This window comes from Drosophila obscura, unplaced genomic scaffold, assembly GCF_018151105.1.
Source record: "Drosophila obscura isolate BZ-5 IFL unplaced genomic scaffold, ASM1815110v1 contig_179, whole genome shotgun sequence".
NCBI lineage: Eukaryota > Metazoa > Arthropoda > Insecta > Diptera > Drosophilidae > Drosophila > Drosophila obscura.
In genome coordinates this window covers 3,828,369-3,850,899 of record NW_024542766.1, presented here as the reverse complement: position 1 = coordinate 3,850,899, position 22,531 = coordinate 3,828,369, and the positions used below count along the sequence as shown (strand labels likewise).

Below are 22,531 nucleotides of genomic sequence, written 5' to 3'. Positions count from 1 at the left end.
ACGAAGCACATAAAACAAAGTTTTTCCCCTCAAAACTATATATATTGGTGGATAAATCTCATAAATTGCGCCACAGGCTGAGTGTTAATTGAAAATGATTCTGTTTGGCGGGCATTTGCTTTGGAGATTTACCTCTCGATTACGCTAATTGAGTGACTCTCTTGCGCTCTGGTGGCACGCTCTTCACGCAAACAGCGTAGAGAATTTGCAAATCAAAAAGTATTCAATGAAAAGGTCATTTTCTCTGCCTTTTTTTTTGTTGCATATTTTTTTGGGTGCAAAATTTTCCATATTCCAATGCAAAATAGAATGCCTGTCTCTCTGCCTTGAAAATGCTTCAATTGCTATCCATTTTGTTTTTTTTTTTTTGTAATTTTGGCTGTTCACTTTATTTCTCACTTCCTTCTTTCATTCCATTCCATTCCTTGGCTTTGCTTTGCTTTCGTTCGCCATTTGGTTTTTATGGCCACACGCGCATACGCCTCTAAAATTTAATGCGTTCTCTTGTGTTTTTTTTTTGTGTTGTTTTTTTGCTCATTGTATGTGCGTTTTGTGTGTGTGTGTGCGAAAAGTACAGTTTCATATAATGGATTTATAATTTTCGCTCTGAGAAACAAACATTGAAGTGCGGGAATTATTTGAAGCAATGTAATGTCAGGGCATATGCATATATGACTTTCTTCTTTAAGTAATGCAATAGCAGATTATGATTGCAAAATATCAGAGCATGTCATACTGCAATAATGCCCTGGAACTCTACAGAAAAGCGCTGCATAGTCAGGGGTGGCAGCAGTGACTGCTTTTGGCATACCCTTTCACCATTCAATCTCTTAGGCATATTCAAGCGCTTAACCTCTTCCAAATAAAATCAATTAATACCCAAATCAAGTCCATAGCATTCCTTAATTTTTTCACTTAAACCGCGGTACATTTTCCGCTTAAGCTGCAGCAAAACTGAAAGTTTTTGTTTGTTTGTTTGGCTTCGCCCTTTGTCTCTTTATCCTCACGCATTTTGCTGGGCCATCAATTGTGGTTTGCATTTCGCAGTTTTGCCTTTTCTGACTGCCTGACTTGACATCGTTCGGTGTCTGCCTGACTGTTTGCATTTTATGAGTGGCTCGTGGAAAGTCGTGCAAAGCCATGCAACGTCATGGCGGCGGCGTGTCTCTAATGACCCGCGCAACAGCGGGACGAACGGTTACGATTTTTTGGGGGCACCGCCTCCTTCCTCTGCATATTTGCACTGCAGCTGCCATAAAATTTGCCATTGCCAGCAAAAGGAAAAATACTCGTACGGAATTGGGGTCTCCGGAAAGAGTCAGCTGACTGTTTTGGTAGTGCAGTTTATTGGTTCGGAATTTTTAATTTCTCAATGTTGGCGAGGGGGTAAAGTCTGTCCCATTTGGTCACTCGGAATGCACGGCCAAAAGGGTTGTTATGGTGGCTTAGATTTTAAGGAGAGTCTAGGGATATTTAATGAAAACATTATGAAGATGTTACTTCAAAATAAAAAGAGCAAAGGCAGGACAATTGATTTTATTTTATTTATTATTATTTATTTATTTTTATTATTTATTTATTTTTATTAATTATTTATTTTTATTAATTATTTATTTTTTATTATCTATTTATTTTTTATTGTTTATTTATTTTATTTATTTTCCACAATTAAATTTAATTAAATGAAAAATCTTAAATTAAATTGAAATTAAATCTTAAATTAAATTTAAATTAAATCTTAAAATAAAATTAAATTTCTTAAGTGATTTGTAAAATTTTAAAAGTATTTTTTCTTGCCTTTCGAACACTGAATGCAATCACTTATTCACCTTTGCATTGCCATTGCCCACACCTTGAGTGTCTGTCTTTCTGCCAATTGGGTTCGATGCCACTTGAACCCTTTCTCTGTGTGTGTGTGTGTGTGTGAACGATAAATGAGAAAATGCGAAATCCTTTTTATGTTTTGTCATTATTTAATTAACAAAACAATTTGTGACGGCTCGTTGCTAATTAGGCGCGAGCGCCGCCCCATCAAAGGGGCGCTGCCTAACGTCTGGCAGAGAAGCAACGAAGCGAGCTCCGATTTCCACCTTTCCAGCGTGAGCCGTCAGAGACATTTTCCAATTTTCACACCCAGCGTGGCGAAAACAATTAGCCGGGGAAGGTAAAACGAAAAAAAAAAAAACTGCTGCTGCTTTGTCTTTGTCTGTCTGCTGCTGCTGCTGCTGCTGCTGAGTCGTGAATCCTTTCAAGTTCTTTTTTGAGGGCTTTTCAATGGTGCGTGCAAAAGGTGGAACAATTTAAAGAATACCCTGGTATACACTACACACAGAGATGACACTTAAAATGTTGTATCTTAAATTTTTCATTGAAAAGTTGTGCCAGCGAAAAGTTCATTTGACAGTGTCGCCGCTGACCGAGAGAGAGGGAAGTGGGATTTGGGATGGGTAAAACTTGGCAAGTGCACGCACCACAAGAGTCAGCTAACTATAACAACTTGCATTGCATGCCTCTTTGAGTCGAACAACAGCTATAACAACTAGCACCGCATTAGTGGTTGGATGGAGGAGTAGCAGTCCCCTCCCGGGAACGGCTCCCATAGTCCTTACTCTGGACTCGCTCTCTCTTTGGGCTTGCAATGGAATCGTTATCATGGTCACGTTCAACATCTGCCGCTGCTTCCGGCTGCTGCTCCGCACGAACGGACGATGAATGGCGGCCATGTTCCATGCCCCATGCACCATGTTCCCATGCACCATGCACCGCAACAATTGTCAAACAAGCCAGAAAAATGGCGGCTTTTTGCTAGAGCTTCTTCCTGCTACTCCTGCCACTCTTCCTGGTCCTGCTCCTGCTGCTGCAGCATTCTCCTCGGGCATTGGTGTTGCATTGGGTTATCCAGTGATAATTTTTTTTTCTTTTCTTTTTTTTCTGTGCCAAGCATCTTGTTGCTGTCTGACTAATGATATGACTGGCTAGAGTTCTTTCGCTGCCTCTTCCGTGAAGCATATTAAGCGTGCAAAAGTGCAGTTTTATTGTGTCACAATTTAAAGCCAAGCCAAAGCAGACGTTCAAGACGTTTCTTTTGTTAAGGAAAAATTGGTATGGAAATGCTTTTCATCATAAGCAGATGTATTATATTCCTAGAGAGCATTTAACGAGCTGCCATAGCGCATGATATTATGTTATAATATTATAATTATATAATATATAATAATATATAAAATAATATATAATACAAATATAAAATAAAATAATATATAATAATAATAATAATATTAAAATCTATAATTAATGATTTAATTATTTATTATTTATTTATTTATATTATAATATATAATATTATAACATAGAATAAAATAGTATACAATAATATAATATTATAATCTATTTGTAATGATTAAAAGTATTTTTAAATACATATTTCTATTTATTTAAAATATTTTAAATACATTTTGAGAAGCATAGTAATTTATTTTGGGTGTTTTAATAAGCCTTACGAGTTAAGGAATCTTCACCCAAAGGGACATGCTCGTATTTTTTCACAGTCAATTATTTACATTATTTATATTTATATATAAATATTTATTCATTTATTTATATTATAATATAAAATAAAATAGTATATAATAATAAATTATAATGTATTAATAATAATATAATATTAAAATCTATAATTAATGATTTAAAATATTTTTAAATACACATCTATATTTATTTAAAATCATTTAAATATATTTTTGAGATAAAAAAGTAATTTATTTTGGGTGTTTTAATAAGCCTTATGAGTTAAGGAATCTTCACCCAAAGGGACAGCTCGTTCTTTTTCACTGTCAATTATTTACCATTTTGTAGTCCAATGCATTGGACATTGCAATGTGAGGACGTATACCTTGCGTATTTTTTATCTTTCTATATTTCTTAAGCTTTTGTTGTGCCCACATCTGTCGCTGTCAGAGAGAGCGAGAGCAGCGAGTGAGACAGCTTTTCTCCTTGCCTATTGTTGCGGCTGAGAAGCAGCAGGTGCATGGATCTAAATGTTTTTCATACTCACATTTTCCACCTAATACGCATACACATGGGTGTGCGTGTGTGTGAGACTCAATTCAAAAATACTTAACAAACATTTATTTGAAATTTTTTTTGCTTGCTTCCTTTTTTTAGACATTTCTTCAAACTGCTTTTGCCAGTTGTTGTAATAAAAATGCAAATAACTCTGAAGTCGAATGGGTTTCGGTTAGTCGCATGCAAAGTGCCAAAAGCACTCGCTCTAGCTGTTCCCTCTCACACCTCTTTCCTGCTCTCTCACTCGCTCTCTCTCCGTCACTTCATCTCTTTCTATATATGTATATATATGTATGTATCTGTATATATTCATATATATATTTCCTATTTCGCTCAGCAGCATGCACATAATTTTAATGCCAATTCAATTTAATGGTTCATTTCATATGAAAATTGTAAAAAGTCATTGCTGTTGGTGGCCGAAAATAGGGAAAAACGTACAGCTGGGTAGGGTGCGGGGGTTAGGGCGGGGTTGGGCTTTGGAAAACCCGTTGAAAACTCCTTCGAATATTTGATTGTTGTATTTTTGCACTGTGTATTGTTGTTGCCTGCCACTTTGGCATTTTGTCATGCGTGATTTTTAGGGCAAGGAGGAAGAGTGGCAGCAGCAGCAGCAGTGGCAGCCTGTGGGTGCTGCCGCCGCCGCAGTTTGGTTGCAAGTTTTTTTTTTTTGGGTCTGAGGGCTACGTAATTTTTCTCTCTATTGTGTTGATGCAGCTGCGGCCAACAAAGGGAATTTTTTTTTTGGGTTGCCTTCACTGCTCATGGTATACATTTTATTTATATTTATTTTTATTTTTATATATTTATATTTCATTTTTGGGCTGGACTTTCAAAGGTAGTTTCGGCACTGAACAATCTTTTGTAGGCTATCGTTAGAGCAAATTAATGCCAGTTTTTAGAATGCATAAGCGCAGAAAACAAAAAGGAGTAGACATTAATTTTTACAGGGTATGCGAATTATCGTTGCATTTTGCATGCAAATGTTTTGATTTGATTTGTATTTTTTGTCACGCATTAAATATGCAGAACATGCATTTGCATTTTGATTCCGCCACAACTGATATATTTTGTTGTATTTACCATATACATACATATATATATATATAGTGCTCGTACATATGCAAACGATCTGTACATGCTCGTGTGCGAGTACATATATAAAATAAAACTTCCCTATATTACGTGCATACTTATTTGAAGGCTATTATAGACAGCAAACGTTTTGGGACGTTGTAAAGACCTTCCCCACCCACTCGTACTTGCTCCTACCCCCCCGCCCAGTTATCCCACAGTCTTCCTTTTGAGCTTTGACATTTTTGAATTATTTTTATTTTTTTTTTGCATTTATTTGATTTCTATGCCAAATTATATTGAATTATTGTTGGTATGGCAACGCGCTCTTGGCCCTGACATGCCAAATAAAGGTTCTGTGAATGCGGCTAATGGGTACCAGTCGAAAAGGGGGCATATAGGAGATGTAAGCTACAGTTAAGGAAGAGATGAATATTCTGGCCTTAAAATATAAAATACATTATTTTAGGAACCATTTTCAGTAGGTTAAAATTCTACTAAAATCTAGCACTCGCTCACGAAAATTATTTGGAGAGTTCTCTGATGAAAATTCCAAATTTATATATTAAAAAAGTCAAAGCCAAATAAAAATTTATGAAAATAGTTTTTCGAAAAATGTTTGAAAAGTATTTAATTGGTCTAGTCTTTTGGATGTCAAGCATTCAAATTAATTTGAATACCTTTTCCTGTATGAAGTGCCTCTGCCTACTGCTTCTACTCCTCGCTGCAGGGGGGTAGAATTTTTCAATTTGATGCAGCAGCCAAACAAACGTCCATCCACACACACACACACTACACATACACACACACAAACATGCGTGTGGCATGTTTTGAGGAACTTTTCTGAACCGTTTCTTTTTGTGGCAAAAACTCTTCACAGAAAGTCCTGTATGCGGCATGGTCCTGGGATCCCTGTTAGCATCTCTGGCATTGCTAGGATTTCTCGGCAATTTGTATGAGGCTTTGTTGGTGCTCTGGCCCTAAGGGGGTGGGGGCGACGTTGGAGAGAGCCCGACCTATCGCGGGAGAGAGTTTGCTGCAAAACAGCTGGAAACTACAATATGAGTGGAATTGTGAGTGGAATTGCTGTGTTCCGTTTTTTCTTTTTTTAACTTAACTTTTTTTTCGCTTTTGTATGTGTGTGTGTATGTGCGTGTGCGTGTGTGTGTGTGCGATGTCCTATCAATGCAATCATAACGCTATCCAAGGCAGGGGGCAATACAGAATGTTTGATATGCGTATCTCTGTGAGAAGGGAGCAGAAAAAAAAACCCCAAGAGCTCAATTGAATTTTAAGTTGAAAAGAATGGTAGTTGCATGATTGAATTTTCTATATGCGCACATCTTAGGCAAGAAGTATAGTATAGGATTTATAGGTAGCGCAAAAACCATTATAACTTTCTCAGAACATCAAATAAGTCAAAGTTTTGTATTACCATAAAAGCCATAAAAGTCCAATAAATGCTGTAGTAAATTTTAAATTTATTTTTTAACGAAAATCAAATTTTTATTTTAATTAAAATTTAAATAGCTAAATTTTTTAGTTATTTTTATTTTTCAAATATTATTAAACAAAAATGTTATATTAAATTCTAAAATTAGATCGATTGTTTTCACACCTATTCTTTATTGGAATGACTTAGAAAGTATATTGATGCATTTAAATTTAATTATTTCAATAGCAGAAAATTCAATTACTAAAAGAAATTGCTATGATAAATTTTGCTATAAAATGATTGAATGAATGGTGTCATGTTCCTGAATCACAAGCCGTTTCTGTGTTTATAAAGTCATTGAAAATTATGAATGTGCCTTATTTAAAAAAAAGGAAGCAATCATATTAAAGTAATATTTTTTGCTACACCAAATTAAAAAGTATCGAAGAAAGTCTATTAAATGATTGACTCCTTCATATTCCATATGGAGATGCTCAATTTAACTTTTCATTGTTTTTCCAACCTTTATCTGTCTCCAATAAAAGATAAACCCTTCTTTAAAGCTCCCAACACCATCATTGAATCCCCTTATCTGTTTACCACCTCTTCAATCACACCTCACTCCTATGCTGTGGCTTGTTCTACCCCCCCAAAAGGGATATCCCTTTGATTCTGTTCATTTTTTTTGGCAACACTTTCGGAATTGTATTCACTTTTAGCCCACAACACGAAATTCACAGCTCCATTGCGGGGCTTAAAACTTAAAACTCCTCTAAGTAGGCAATGTCCTGGAAATATGCGACAGGCTAATGGATTTCTTTTTTGTCGCTTTTGGCGCTTACGGGATTGCGTCTGCAATGGGCCCACTGGCGGGGGGTTTCTATTTTTTATTTTTTCTGCTTTTTTGTAGACTAATGGAAGCGCGCCGACGACCTTTAAAATGTGAATAAATGTGTTTTTTTTTTTTGCTCGTTTTCGTTTTGTTGTTTGCGCGTTGGCTACCTTGCGCGTAACCCCTTGAAGCCGCACCCTGCTGCACCCCTGGGGGGGGGGGCTGTGGGGCTGTGGATGCCACGAAAAGTGGGTCTCGTTTGGCTGCTTTTAATGCCGCGTAAATTTTGCAGGATAATCCAATAAAGAGATTTTCGTTGTGGCCGTTGCCGTTGCCGTAGGGCAGACACCAAACAAAAAACAAATAAAAAAATTTCCCTCCCAAAAAAATGCTAATATTTTCAATGGGACCAGGGCAAATAAATAAAGTAATTTCTCTCTGCGCTTAAACAATTCTCGGTGACTACTACACAGAGTGGATAGATGGTAGGTGAAAATATGGATTCTGTTAGGGTAAAAATGTGCCACTAGTTTTTCGTGTGCTACGTTTAAAAAAAAACTCCTGGTTTTTAAGCGAATTTTTGTATTGTAAAATTGAGGTAAATATCAATGTCAAGAGCAGGCAAGAAAAAAACCCACTCTAAAAGAATTATTTTACACGCTAAAATCCTTTATTTTGTATATACCCCTCGGAGCTGGAAGCTCACTCTACACTCGAATTCAATTGCTCTGCAAAAAGGCCCACAAGGGGGCTTTGCCAACCACTTGAGGGCGGTCCACTCCATAGCCAGCGAACTACTTGAAAAATAGCGAAGAGTGTGTGTAATTTCTGGATCCAGAAAACTCAACATCAAAAACATCAGCAACAATAATACGAGTACTACTCACTCGTGAGAGCAGCTGAACAACAATAACAACAATTCACATAAAAATGTTGTTGTTTTTTTTAACCAACTAAAACTTATTCGAGCGTGAGTACGTCAATATCCATATTACTCATACGCACAGTTGAGCAAACATCAAAGGGCACTTCAGGGCACAGGCCCCAAAGACAAAAATTGCCTAATAAATTTCTACAGAATATATATATATATATATATATTTATTTTTATTAATCAGAGTTCATTCAATGGGAAAATGTGAGCTTCCTGTTGAACGGAAAACGATTGACAAGCAAAATCTTAAATAAAATATATGTTAAATTGTTTAATTGCCAGACAAAAGGCAATTTAGTTTAAGGTTTAATTCATTTTAGACCTGCAGCTTTATTTATTTATTTATTTACTGACGCTTACATTTTGGGAGAGGATTTCTTAAATGAAAAGAAAATATATATTTTCTTTTGCTCTTTTTGAAGGTTATTAACAGATTTTTAAACTGTAAAAAAAATTGGAGGATGCAAAATTCTTTAACGTATGAATACAATGAATTTGTTCTATAAAAAAAACTAATCTTTTTGGGAGATGTTCTGCTCTCTTCTTAAGAGCATCTTAATATTCGGCAACGTATCCCTCATTTTTCGTTTTGGCTATAAATCGCTTTAGGTCTCAGTTTTAGTTGCCACCTTTGGGCCATGGACAAATTATAACTTTATTAATTATTTTATGTTGAACTTGTATTTTATTAAAGTAAATATTTTCATTGGCTTTAAGCGACAAGCGCATCCTCTGGCAGTCACGAATTTTCCAACTCAGTCACATTTAAAATACTACCCACTATCCGATGTAGCATCCGTAAGTCGAATGCCAAGAGCGAAATTCAAGCAGCAAAAATTCCTTCATTGCTGTTGTGTATCTCAGTATTTCGCATTGGATGATGTGCAGGGTGGCGAGGAAGTTGCCGATTTTCAAGACAAAACAAATAGCAAACGAAGCGTGTTGAGCAGAGAGCAGCATTCCATTCCATTCCAGTCCATGCCTTGTGCGGGGGGAGGGTCTCGGGCGAAACGGGGCTGAAAGAAATCAATAAATTTCAAAGGAAATAATTAAGCAAGTAATTGACTTGGATTTCTTTTAGGAATTCCCCCATAAATCTCCGCCAGCTAAGCTACGTAGCTCACCAGCAAAAGAAGCTAGCGGGTGGCAGTGGCACAGAGCATCGTCTTGTTAGTTCTCTACAAATGTGTGTGTGTGTGTGTGTATGTGAGTGTCTGTTGTTTGTCTGTGTGTGAGGAGGCCAAAAAGGATTTCTGGCTTAGGCATGTGTGGAGTGTATGTGGACAGTGCGTTTCGAAAGTTTATTATAGTTTGCCAACTAATGGGCAAGAAGATAAACCCGAATCAGGAGTTAAAGATTAGAAATGACTTAATTGGATAGCTTTAGGATCATCCTATATATCAATAAATTTTTGCTATGCTCATTGCTAACATTCCTAATTAATAGCCAAATATTTGTCGATTAAGAAATTTCGATGATTTTAATTAAATTTAATTGTATTAAAATTTTGCTAAAATGTCAAAGGAAACAATTAAAATAGATTGCGTAATTTAGATCATTATTTAATCGAAAATTTAACTTGATTTATGAAAAAATATCGATTTTAAAATCGATATTTCAATCATTAATACTAAAATAGAATAAAAAAATATAAATAACAAATATAAAAATTATAAATTCAATAAAAACTTTTTTTTTTTATTAAAAAGGCATTTTAGAAATAATTTACATGCGATTGTGTTGCATAACTAATCTTCGACTGAGTTTCTGCTGCTTTGGACACCGAACCACACTGTAAACCTTCCATATACATGTACATATGTGTGTTTGTGTGAGTTTTTCAAGCTGCAATTGCAATTTCGGGGTGTGTGTGTGTGTGGGCATCTATTTTACAGTTTGCACACGCCTGGAATGCGCCACACTTACACTTGCCACTAGCTGCCGGCATTCCCGACCAGCAGCACGAGGATTTGTGGGCAGCCGTACGGACTCTGTGGGGGCCGGGGCATAGACTTGTGATATAAATAGACAAAATAAGATCCAAGCGCCTGCGATGCCCCCAACCCAACGACACCCCTGTGACACCCACCGTACGCCAAAGACGTCTTGCGAAATTAAAGCCAAAGGCATTTCGGCAAATATGTTTGTTTGGTCAAAGCTGAAAGCCATACTAACGTCTCGTATTTGCCCTGTGCGTTTGTGATAGTGTCACACAGTGGCCTCCTGCTGCCTGCTGCCTGCCCGCCCGCCTGCCAGCCTGCCTTCTGGCCTCTTCTACTTGGCAAGTGTTGATTGTTTGGTTAGAAAGAATTTCCGTTTCACACAAGAGTGCAAGAGGTTTGCCTTTGCCATTGCCTTTGCCTTAATCGAGTGTGTTCAGTCGCCAAAATTAAACTGTCAAAAATGTCGTCTTTGTTTCCATTGCCATTGTCACAGTTAATTGGGCCTGAGAGGCAGCAGCAACCAGCAGAAACTGGCAAAGAACAGACAGAAAGCCAGAACAGAATGCATCAAACAATTTGGTAAATATGTAGAATATATAACGTATTTAAATGCAATTTAAGTGGTATAAAATAAATGGTGTGCTTAAAGAGCATTGCATAAAATAAGTCTTAAGAAATAGTTAAGAAGTTTTCTATAAAATTTAACTTGTTTCTATTGCCTTTGTTTTGTAATCTCATAGCACAGCAGTTTCTATTGCTATTAGCAGATCATTTCCCATGAAAGAGGATGCTAATAAAGTTATAATATTAAAATATTCGTAGCTAATAAACCCAAGAAGTGAATGCATCGCTCAAATAATTTCTGAGCCTTTGAGTGCCACCAATTACAATGTGGCGTGGCATAATAATAATCTTGGATTTCAATAGCAAAAAGCTGCCTCAAAGTATGTTGCAACTCACGTACCATAATTACTGCTACTAAATAATGTAAGCGTCTTTGTGCACTTGAGGAATCAGCTAACGATGTAAATATCAAGTTTTGTTTTTGCATTCTCCTTGGCTGTCTCTCTGTCGCATTGTTCGTATTACTCTGGGCATATATATTTTATTGTGTGCTTGTGTTTGATGTGTGATTCCAATTATCGAGTGATAACTGAGTTGAACTGAACAGCTAGCGCATATTGTTCAATTAAAGTGAAACACAAATATGATAAATGCAAATGAATTGAATTTCCGTTTTCTTAATTGGGATTGAGTAACGAGTTAAATTGGGCAGTAAGTCTGCATAAATATATTGACTTTAATTTTGTTGATTTGATTTATTTCAATAGAGCCTTTCCCTTTTTTTTTTATATTGTAACTCGCTTAATGTAGCTAATTTGGCGCATCATTAATTTTTCTAATTTCTATATGGCACTCAACAAGCCAGCCAGTTGATGGAAAAGTAAAGTTTCGACATTTTCTGTTTGACTTTCATTTAACCACGAATAAAAAAAAAATATAAAAATGAGAGCGTATCCCTCATAGTGCTCTACAAATATTATGAAACGTGCAGACGCATGGAATAAAAAGTTTTTAAGTGTTTATACTACACACATACACATGTGGGTGTATGTGTTAGTGTATTTTATATATAATAAAATAAAATAATTTCTGAATGGTAAGCAAAAGAAATGTATGCAAATCGAGGGAGAGAGAGCGAGAGAAGACAACAAAAAGTTGCTAATTGTGCAGAAAATTGTGGGCACAATGTATTATGAGGCGGCACCCGCATGCCCAACGCACCCTTTCCATTTTCCACTCTCCACTTATATTTTTTGTTTCCCCCTTTTTTGGCTGTACAATATATACCGGTTCTCCTTTCCCTTTCTCGTGTCAAATTGTAATTTATACGAGACAGCGGAGGCGACAACGCCAGGCGGCTGGGAGCTTAACTTTTACAATGCATCAATAAATTACATTATCCTTAATTTCCCGCGTTTTTCCGGTCAACACTGAGACGGAAAGAGAAAGAGAGAGAGCAGGGCAGAGCAGAGCAGAGCGACAGCAGCGGCCTGGCATTTAACCCGCCCGCAGTTCTCTGGTTTGCCTCCTGCTGAGCCAGCGAATCCTTTCTGCTGCCAGTGGGTGGTGGGTGTGGTGTGGGCTGATTGCGTTGTGGTTGGGCGCAAGGCCGTTGAAGAAAATGGCCAAAAGAGCAGAAAAATAGGTTTAATTAAACACATGTGCAGGCAGTGTTCAGGCACACGGTAAAGAAAAGCAAAAATATATATGTATACTCGTAAATACAAAATTTAATTTAAGAAATTGAATTTTTCAAGCGTTTGTTCGATGAATGTTCTTGTGGCCGCGTGTGCAGCGCAGAAATTGATTTATTAATGTGAATATTTCTGTAGAATATTCTGCACCTTTCCATGCAATGTTTATGCAACATTTAGCTATCGCCTTTCATCTCTGAATGCTTGCCCCCTCGCATATTCTTGTGCTAATTGCAGCATTTTCAGCCAAAAAACAACCCAAAAATCCATTACGAATGTTTGAAATTGTAAATGGGCTATGATGATTATTATTGATATGGCAATGAGTGGCTCGGCTCGCCCCACCCGCTTAAATTCCAGAGAACTCTGAATCGTTCTTCGAACATTGTGCGAGTGTCCGATTGCCCGATTGTCCGATATTGAATGAATTTTGGTTGAGGCTGAGGCTGAAGCTGGGACCTCCAGCACTTAGCACATAATTACATTGAGTTTCTGTGTTTCTGCATGTGTGTAGGAGTGTGTGTGTGTGTGTGTGTGCCAATGAGTGGTGGGGTGGTGCTGAAGAGGCTGACTACTAAACCTTAATTAAGCGACGCTGCATTGCGTTTATCTGATGCTGCTCTGTGCTGCTGCTGCAGCTGGTCGGTCATTCGGTTGGCGCATATTGAATATTTGACCAATTGGACTCTACAACCTATCTAACACTCTGACACCCAGCCCTCCCACAACCCACAACCCCCATGGAGTGGGATTTTGGGGCTAATGAGTTTATGTTTGCGGCACTGCATTTACTTAGTCGGTGGCCTGTGCCTGTGCGGAGGCAGGCTTATAGTTCGCACAGAAATTTAAACTCATTTGCCAGCAGATTGAAAGTGTTTCCAAACATTTTAAATGGTTTTGAACATAGAATTGCAGTCAAAGATTTTATAATTGAATGGGTTTATAAATTGCAAACGGAAATTTACGAATTTTCAAGTGAGAGAATGAAATTTAGGCAAAAAAAGAGGCTAGAATATGAAGGAATATTTAAGAGTTATCCTGTGGATATATATGCTGATTCTCTGATTCAGTAACTGAAAGTTAGGAAGTTAATAATAGTAAATTCTTAAAGGAAAAAAGATAATATTAAAAATAAAATAATAAATATTTTTATTATTTTTTTTTGGCTTTTAATGATCGAATAAGATAAATTCCTGTTGAAAGGTAGGTAGTAAATAATTGAAAATTCTTAAAGAAAAAAAACAATAATAATAACAAAATAATAAAATAACATAAATAATATTTTTAATATTTTTTTTTGGCTTTTAATGTATGATTAAGATAAATTCTTATTGAAAGGTAGATAGTAAATAATAGACAATTCTTGAAGAAAAAAAAAAATATTAAAAAAAAAAAATATTTTTAATATTTTATTTTTGGCTTTGGATCATTAAATCGAATAAGATAAATTTTTATTGAATTTCCCCTAATTAATTTTCCTAGTTCCACAAATACCAAAAAGTAAAACTGAATAGCAGCAGCCTACAGCCAGAAGGTAGATTATTAGGCTGCTTTTACCTTCTAATCTTAGTAAATAGCGTTACATGGTTATTTGATTAAGTTCAAAGGTCATAGCTCACTCATACTCATTGATTTCCTTCACTTTGCTGTCTCTTCCTTAGCTCAAAGTGGATTTCCTGACAAATATTCACACCTACGCTGGAGTGTATCCTAGACGAGTGTATAAATAGCACCAATCCAAGTAAGTAGCTGTCTCTCTCCATACTCCCCAAGGCCATTGCCTGGGCATTTTTCACGCCATATTCCAGACGATGGGCTTTCCTTTTTACCCAAAAGAAAAAAAATAAAACTAAATATAGATTAGCGCGTGTTCCGTCGCTCGTGATTCAGGGGCTAGAGGTTCCTCCTTTTTGCTGTCGAACAGCGACAACTTTTTATATTCCCTTATTTCTGTGTTTGCTTTTTTTTTTTTATATTAAACAATTTATTTTTTACGTTTGAGTGAACTTTTAGTGCAGCATTAAATGAGAAAAAAAAAAAAAAAATAACGAACGCAGAGACGCTGAGAAATGCAAATGGCTTTGGGAACGTTCTTTGTGTCCCTCCTGGGCTGCAGCGGCAGCATCCTTGTTATTTTTTATGTGATGTCCTCTCAGCCCCGAAGGCTACAGACACAGACCTCTGATTGTGTTCTTTGTGCACTCCTGTGTTTTTTGCCCTCTGTTTTTGGTTGTTGCTGTTGTTTTATTTTAATGCTTTCGAACCAAATCAAAAACAACTTGTTATCGATGTTTGTCATTGTTGGTTGTGCCATACTTATTTTTCTTTTCGTTTGAGAGCGGGGGGCGGTGGGTTGCTAAGGATTGCGGGGCTGTCAGCCCTGGGGTTTGTCCTGTTTTTGGTTTTTTTTGTTTGTTGTTATTCTCATTTTTGTTCGTGTCACGGCCGCTGCCCACCGCCGCTACCGCTGCCGTTGTCATTCGTCAACTTTTCGCGTGATTGACTTTTCGGGTTAAATTAATTAAGCGTGTGCGTTTTTATTGTTGATTGAATACCCACACCCTCAAGTACCTACCCCCCGCCGCCGCCACCACCCAGCACTGTTATATTGGGGGGTGTGGTCTGCGCATAACAATAACCTGTATTTGTTCCCCTGCCCCCCCAAAAAGGATGGAAAATTATTTGTGTTTGACTTTTTGGTTGAGTTGCTGTTGCTGATTTCAAGGGGAATGGGGGCGCTGCTGCGTTGGATTTTGATTTGGGTTACGAAACAAGATTATGTAGCAGGAGCATCGGGCATCACTTTTATAATTGAATCCGTTCTGCAGAGACCCATGGGGAAGTAGCGATAGTTGGAGAACCGCTGACAGAAGAAGATTACTTAATTTTCAGTGACTTTTGCAAGGAATTGTTCAGTCAGCAAGCACAAAGAATTGAAGAAATATTCCAAAATATATTATATTATATATTAATTAAATATATTTAAATTTAAATATTCCAAAATATATTATATTATATTTAATATTAATTAAATGTATTTAAAATATATTTTAATATTTAAATATAGTAAGTCCAGACGCATTAATTGTGTATTATTAATGTTTACAATACAATTCCTGCACTCTTTTACCATCAGTTCCAAAATATATTATATTATATTATATTACATATACATAATTTAAATATATTTAAAATAAATTTTAATATTTAAATATAGTTAATCTAGACGCATTTATCGTGTATTATTCAGTTGTACAGTAAAATTCCTGCACTCCTTTAGCATCACTTCCAAAATATATTAAGTTATATTACATATACATAATTTAAATATATTTAATATTTTAATTTTAATATTTAAATATAGTTAATCTAGACGCATTTATCGTGTATTATTCAATTGTACAGCACAATTCCTGCACTCCATTAGCATCAGTTCCAAAATATATTAAATTAAATTAATATATTAAATCAAATATTAAATATATTTAAAATATATTAATTAAATGTATTTAAAATATATTTTAATATTTAAATATAGTAAATCTAGACGCATTTGATTTCAAACTCCCTAAAAGCCCACTTGACTTCAAAACTCATCAGCTTCTTCATAGGTGCAACTCCAAGTTCATATACCGTCACCAAAGTCCGCCCCAACTCCAAAAGGAAGCACCAAAAAACCTCTGAAAACCCATCAAAACCACACAACTGAAAATTGCTTAAATGGAAGCCGACGAAGTCGCCGTCAACAGGGGCGGGGACGGACAGTCAAGTCAGTCAGTCGTTGGTTAAAGGGGACTGCGTGGGTGGGTGGCTGGCTGGCATTTTTTCCCTTTCTTTTGTATGTATATTTTGACTGCAGCCAAAAAAGTTTGGCATAAAATTTACTAATTTTATAATGTGGCAGGCAGACATTTATTCCGACGCTAATTACAAACATTTAAACTTTTAATTAGTTTTCAAACAAGGCAGCAGCCAGCCAGCCAGCCAGCCAGCCACGGCATACAAAAATGTATGCGAAAATCAGTTAGGCAATGCCACGCATATGGCCAAAAGAAAATCAGCCAGAAGCGTGAGTGACTGAGTGTGTGAGAATATTCCCAGATATTATGAGTAGTACTCGTAGTAGTGCAAGAGATATGTAAATTCCTTTTTATAGCTGTTTGAAAATGGTAAGCGCTACTCACATTTATAGCGCCACTACACAGAGAGAGAGAGAGAGAGCGAAAAACAAACAGATAAAAAATCAGAGAGACACAAAAAAAAAAGAAAATAAACATGAAAATGCCATAAACAAATCCCAGCACTGATTGCCACTCAAACTAAAATGGAAATTGGCTACAAGTAAATGGCCATAAGCAGCTAACAAAATTGTAAAAAAAAAAGAAAGCAGAAAATACCAAAGAACCAGAGACCCAGTGAGATTCAAGGAGGCGGTGCAGGGGCAATGACAAAGTGAATCAAAATGGGATAAATTTTCGAATAAAATGTCAAGTATTTTTATCAACTCTTGGACCAGTCAAACTCTGCTGCTGTTGCCTATCAAACTAATTGAACATGTAAATTCCTAGCAGCAGGAGATGGGAGTGGGGGCTGGAGCAAATAACATTTTGCTGAAAAATAATGACCGACTTGGGGCAAATCAAATTGGACTGGAAAAAAGCAAAAGACCAAGTGGATAAATCTTTATGGGGGGTTGGGGTGGCAATGCTCTCTAATAGGAGTTGAATATTTTACATTTCTTTTGCTAAATTAAGTAAATCTTAAAGTGTGTCTGCAGCCATTCCTAAATGTTAACAGCTTACACTCAGACTTACAATATCTGCTCCTACACCCACCACCCCTTAATGCTGACAATCCAAGACTTTTGTGCAATTATTGTAGACTACTTATTGCCGGCAAGTCTTAGACTAAAATCAAATTTCATTCATTTTGCATTAAAGTTGATTACCACAGGCCATGGAAATAATATATTAACAAAATAAACTCGAACAAATGTATGCATGTCCTGTCCCGAGCTGAGCTGAGCTGTGCTCTAATTTACAGTCTTATCTGTTCATTACAAATGCATGCTACATGTGCCACATGTGTGTGGTGCACTCACAACATTCATATGCACACACACACACACCTGAGTCACGTTGTGAATGGATATGAATATTTAATGTGAATATTTGGTCGCACCACCTGACCGCAGATTGCCTCGGCCACAAGTCATAAAAGTATTAATGCCATTTTAAGTACTTCCGTAACGAAAACTAAACACCCAACCAAAACACAGAGAGATACTTAGGCTCACACACACACACACACACACACACACACACACATACAGATACATGCATGCATAGATACTTAGACACAGATACTCTCAGATACATAAAGTAATTCATATACATATGGACATGTTCTGGGGGGGAAAAGGGATGGCGAAAAATGCAAAAGCTCACTAATTCTAACTGCAGCATAAATTAAAGCTCTCATGAATAATAATTCAAGACAGTGCGGGAAAAGGGGAAATAAACTACATACAACAGCGCTGGAGAGCAGGGGCAGAGACAGAAGCAGTGGAAGTGGCAGAAGCATAGGGCAGGAGGCAGAAGCAGAAGCATAGGGCAGGAGGCAGCGGGCAGAAAGGCAGAGACAACGGGCAGAAGGCAGAGACAGCGGTAGAATCTGTGGCAGTAGCAACATCAACAGCAGAAGCAGTAACAGAATCACAAGCAGCAGCAGCAGCCATAGCAGAGCATCAAAAAGCCACTTGAGCAAATGCGCCAGTCAATTGTGTTCCCAAAAACCAAAACTCCAATAAAGCTCTGCGAATTGCGATGTGCAATTAATGGCTCAGATAAATCAGATCCTACTACATAATTAATTATAATTAAATACGCAATTAAGCAACAAGTCCGCCGATTCTTCTGCCCTTAGGCTGCTTTAAATTTTTATAACCTTCAGCTTTTTTTTCTTGTTTTGTTTTACTATTTTATTTTAATTTTTCCTCAAATAAAATGCATATTTTCAAGAAAAGATTTCTTTGGTTTTTGCCTGGCAGAACAATTGCTATTATTTTAATCTGCCCTTGACCACAATTCTCTTAATTATTTCATTTATTTCCAAACAATAATAAATGAGGCTTCTTTTTACTCATTAAATCCATTGCGAGGCTGTAAATAGTAAGGCAATTAGTTGGCTCAGACATTGGACGAAGGCTTAAGGGTTTTTTTCAAGTGCACTTCTGTAGAGTTTTCCATTCATTTTGCTATTTTGCAAGCTAAGAAAATTATAGCTTTTTGCTACAGTTCCTTAAGAAAACAAAAGCCTCTTAGCTGCCACAACAGATTGCCGCACATTAAACAGCTGTACAATAAAATAAAAAAATATTACAAGCCTTTTCTGTTTCTGTTTCAGATTCAAGTTTTTTTTTTCTTGCAGAATCTGTTGCCTGGAACACTGCTCACTTTTGGCTGTGCTGTGGCCCCCCCCCCCACATTTCTTGTGTCGCAAAAAGCCAACAAAATTTTATAGCTGTTGTCATTATTTCATGTGCAGTGCCACATAGTCACGCCCCATGCCTCTCGCTCCACAAAACACAGCCAAACATTCAAACATTCAAGCATTCAGGCTGCCACACTCCACCTAGCGCACCACCCACATACATACATACATACGTTGATCATACGCAGTGTTGTGCTTAAAAATTTCAAATGCATGGCACTTTAGTGCCAACAAGAACCAGGAGGAGCAGGCGCAGGCGGAGGAGCAGGATGAGCAGTAGTCCGTGTTGCTGCCACGTCGACGGCATCTCTTGTGCTCACTCAGACAGCAGCAACACACACATTTGGTTGGGGGTTTTTTTTTCGTGTGTGTGCGATTTTCATTTTCATATTTATTTATATGTTTTTCCCGTTGGCTAAACTATGAGTACACACAACACACACACACACTTGTCTGGCGGGGTCTCGGAATGTGCTTAACGCTTGGCCAGGAATTGGCACGCCGTTCCGCGACTCTACCATTAATTTGAATTTAGTTTAGTATTTTGGCGAGCCAATTTAATGGCCAGATTTCGCTTTCAAAGTAAACACTAGCTGAAAAAAAATGTGGAACAAAAAAAGTTGATTTTGTTGGCAAGTGTTGGCAATGAGCAGAGTTTAGGGTTGTGTGCAACATGAAAGCATATTTGTAATTGAAAGAGTTTTGGGTATAAGTCAAAATTAATTGAGAGATTGGAGAGGGATGCATTGGGATTTTTAATCGCGAAAAAAAGCAGCAAGCGCAGAAAACAGCAACGGAGGAGCGCTGCCGTATGACGCGCAAACCCCAAACTGGCCCCGAAATGCATTTAAAAAATTGTGTAACTTTATCGTTTCGTTTCTGCTGGAGCTACGAGCAGGATTTTGGCAAGTGTATCTACAGCTGCGACTTGCCAGAGTATCCCTTTGGCAGTATATCCTGCCAGCTAATTGTTAACTTCTGTTGGAACAACAAACCCATTTAGTAAATGTCATAGAAATCCCCACAACAACTGTTCAGGACATGCAGCCAACCAGTCATTACTCAACCATTGGGATGCAAGGACTCGGCAGCAGGCAGTGGCAGCCGGCAGTCGCTGGCTCCTTTTGGCCGTAGAAAAGTTAATCATACGCTGCTTAAAATTACAAATCACCGCAATCCATGAAGGACTTACCACGGGATGCTGCTGCTGCTGTTGCAAGGATAATAACAGAGAGAGAGAGGGAGAGACAGCTTGCCTGCTGTGCCAGATTGAATCTCCCGACTCAGTGCCTGCCTGCTGCCTGCCTCTCTGCCTCTTAAGTGTTTTAAACTGCCAGCATTTAACGGTAATTATTGCAACACTGTGGCACATTTTAAGTGCTCTCATGGCGCAGTTCTCCTCGCACTGACTCGCTGATGGTCAACACCTGGACGGCATCACAACCCCCAGCAGCAAAGCAGCAGAGCAGCAGAACAGCACACCCAGCAGCGCAGCACCTGGCCTGCATAAATTTCCGGCTCAGCATTTTACTTAATCCCGTCTATTTTGCAAAAGGATTATCAAGGCAACTTTTTAATTCGACGGCGAAGTAGCCGTCAGCCTCAGCCTCCCAACCTCCCAACCTCCCATCCTCCCATGCTCCCATCCTTGTCGTCGTCGTCAGTCGTGATGTCAGCAGTTTTCTGTGGTGGCCTTTTAATGGGCCTTTCATGCCCCTTTCCCTGCCTTGCCTTTTCCATTCCTTTCATTATCCAGGACTGCTGGCCCCATCATCAACTCTCCTTTTAATGCCCATTGAAGGCCCATTTGATGCGTGGCCAACAGAGCGTGCTCGGGGAACTTGCCAACTTTTGCTTTTGCCAACCAGGTAGCACAGACACAGCAGGCGAGAAGATAATAATTTGAAATGATGGATTAAAGTAGCCGTTAAATGGAAGTAGTACTACGACCAGCGCCTAAGCGAAGCGACGGGTCAAGGGCCGCGGCTGGATTTATTTTTGAGGTGCGTCTCCGCCGAAAAACCTGAAAAAGTGTGGCAAAAAATAAGACCCGGAAAGTGCAAAAATTAAAAATCAGTCGCAGGATTGATGGGGCCAGATTTCTGAGCAGGATTTTCATTATTTATTGTTAATATAAAATGGAGAGCTAATATAGAAATTAGCATTTGCCATTTACAATTTACAATTTCTATATTTACTTAATACCTACACCATATACCTGAGAATATTACTCAAAAATGCCTAATTTTATTCTGAGTAAAAATTATGAAATATTATTATATATTATTATTATTATTATTATTTATATTATTATTATTATTATAATTATAATTATATATATACAAATGTATAATTATAATATAATAATAAATAATAATTAATTATTATACTATTATTATTATATTATATTGTAATGTATATTATATTTTATTACTAATTCTAAATACGAGTATGGAGAAGTGGAAGTGGTCGACTTTACCAGTCCTACAACCAAATTGGTTTCTCTGGCTAAATTTCTCTTTTAAATTTCCATTTTGGTGTTATCTTTGTTGTTAGTCTAAGGCCAGCCAGTACATATGTACGAGTATGTGGGCAAAAACGTATACTTATCATGTATAGCCTTCGCATGTACAGATATTTATGTTCATTGCCAGCCTTTTCGCAATTATTTTTCCACTCAATAGATTTATTGAAATGTTTCTTTATTCAATGTAGAGGTATTAACTTATTTAAATTAAAGTTAACACAATTCACTCGTTTTTTCACACACAGAACATATATGTACGTATCTCGATTTTTACTTCTCCTCACTACTCAATTCTGAGCTCATCTATTCGATTTTCCGCGCTCTTAATATTAGTGATACTCCCACTTATGCCTTTCCTGCACGTATGTAGTAGCTCTCTTCGTTTCCTTTAGCCTTACATTTTGCTTCGTTCTCCCTTGCAAGGGCGCTGGTTGGTGATCGTTCGCTAGCGTGGCCCACTCTCTTCCTTACTTTTTTTTAAACGTACATGATCTAATTTGCTAATATTTTGCTCCCTCAATCCCTCTTGCTATATTTTTTCTCCACATTTCTTGTAAAAAGATGCTAAACTATTCCTTTTTAAATGACATTGTAATATTTATTATACGATTTATCTTTATGCCCCTACCACTAACATTTTGACTTAACATTTGATGCATATTAGACAAGCAGCGCGAATTCCCTTTGGTATTCAGTGTTCAGTGTTCAGTATTCGTTATTTGGCATTATGTATATTCAAAATGATGGACTTAAGTAGCCGTTAAATTGAAGTGGGTACGAGAAAAAAATATAGCACACGCTGACACAGAGATACAGAAAAGTGGAAAGGGGAAATGGGAAGTGAAGGAGGAAAGATAAATGTTTACTTATGGAACGGCATGTGTATGTTTGTGTGTGTGTGTGGTTTAAATTTAATACGCCATTCAATCAATTTCTGAACCACAAGCCAGGACCAGTTCCCATACCCATA

General features: G+C 37.3%; 1 long non-coding RNA gene across 1 annotated transcript in view; it reads left to right on the top strand.

Moving 5' to 3' along the window:
- Positions 1-22,531, top strand: part of LOC121403934 — a 50,352-nt gene that overhangs the window by 4,988 nt on the left and 22,833 nt on the right. The window contains exon 2 of the long non-coding RNA XR_005967563.1: positions 14,204-14,283. This is a non-coding gene — a long non-coding RNA (uncharacterized LOC121403934). The remainder of the gene's footprint in view (positions 1-14,203; positions 14,284-22,531) is intronic.